This window comes from Pteropus vampyrus, unplaced genomic scaffold (assembly GCF_000151845.1).
Source record: "Pteropus vampyrus isolate Shadow unplaced genomic scaffold, Pvam_2.0 Scaffold2, whole genome shotgun sequence".
In the NCBI taxonomy this organism is placed as follows: domain Eukaryota; kingdom Metazoa; phylum Chordata; class Mammalia; order Chiroptera; family Pteropodidae; genus Pteropus; species Pteropus vampyrus.
Window position 1 is genome coordinate 5794808 of NW_011888783.1, and position 1456 is coordinate 5796263.

Below are 1456 nucleotides of genomic sequence, written 5' to 3' on the forward strand. Positions count from 1 at the left end.
CAGTTCATGAGGTTTAAGGAAAGAAGCCGTCTCCATAACATAAAGTGCATGGTGAAGCAGCAAGTGCTGATATAGAAGCAGCAGCAAGTTATCCAGAAGATCTAGCTAAGACAATTAATGAAAGTGATTACACTGCACAACGGATTTTCAATATAGATGAAATAACTTTATTTGGAAGAAGATGCTATCTAGGACTTTCACAGCTAAACAAGAGAGGTTAATGTCTGGCTTAGAAGCTTCATAGGACAAACTGACTCTCTTGTTAGGGGCTAATGGAGCTGGTGACATTATGTTGAAGCCAGTGCTCATTCACCATTCTGAAAATCCTAGGGCCCTTAAGAATTACACAAAATCTACTCTGCCTGTGCTCTAGAAATGAAACAACAAAGTATGGATGGCAGCACCTCTCCTTACAACATGATTTACTAAATATTTTAAGCCCATTGTTGAGACCTACTGCTCAGAAAAAAAGATTCCTATCAATGTATTACTGCTCATTGACAATGCACCAAGTCACCCAAGAGCTCTGATGGAGATGTACAAGATTAATGTCATTTCCTGCCAGCTAACACAGCATCCATTCTGTAGCCCATAGATCACAGAGTCGTTTTGACTTTTGAGTCTTGTTTTTAAAGGAGTACGTTTTGTAAGGCTATAGCTGCCATAGATTCCTCTTATGGATGTGAGCAAAGTAAATTGAAACCTTCTGGAAAGAATTCACCATTCTAGAACACTCGTGACTCATAGGAGAAGGTCAAAATATCAGTATTAATAGGGATTTGAAAAAAGTTGATTCTAGTCTATGGCCATGTCACCCTGAACAAGCCTAAGCCTGTCTGATCTTGGAAACTAAGCAGGGTTGGGCCTGGTTAGTACTTGGATGGGAGACCACTTAGGAAGACCAGGTGCTGTAGGCATAAAAAATAAGAGATTGTAAGCTGACAAGGTCCTTGCAATCTGTGAGGTCAACCAAGGGTTGCCTCATCTAACAAAAAAAAAAAAAAGTTGATTCTAACCCTAATAGCTGACTTTGAGGAGTTTGAGACTTCAGTGGAAGAAGTAACTGAAGATGTAGTAGACATAGCAAGATAACTGGAATTGGAGTCTGAAGATGTGACTGACTTGCTGCAATCTCATGATAACACTGTAATGGATGAGAAGTTCCTTCTTATAGATAAGTAAAGAAAGTGGTTTCTTGGGATAGAATCTACTCTTGGGGCTGGGGATTCTGTGAAGATAGTTGAAATGACAACAAAGGATTTAGAGTATTACAAATAAACTTAGTTGATAAAACAGTGGCAGGTTTTGAGAGGGTCAACTTTAATTTTAAAAGAAATTCTGCTGTAGGTAAAATGCTATCAAACAGCATTGCATGCTACAGAGAAAATGCTCATGAAAGGAAAAGTCAATCAATGAAGAAATTGTCTGATTTTAAGAAATTGTCACAGCAACCCCA

General features: G+C 38.6%; 1 pseudogene; it reads left to right on the plus strand.

Annotated features, from left to right (window-relative positions):
• Window positions 1-798: 798 nt before the first annotated feature.
• On the plus strand, window positions 799-917 carry LOC111739230 (annotated as a pseudogene).
• The last annotated feature ends 539 nt before the right edge of the window (window positions 918-1456 follow it).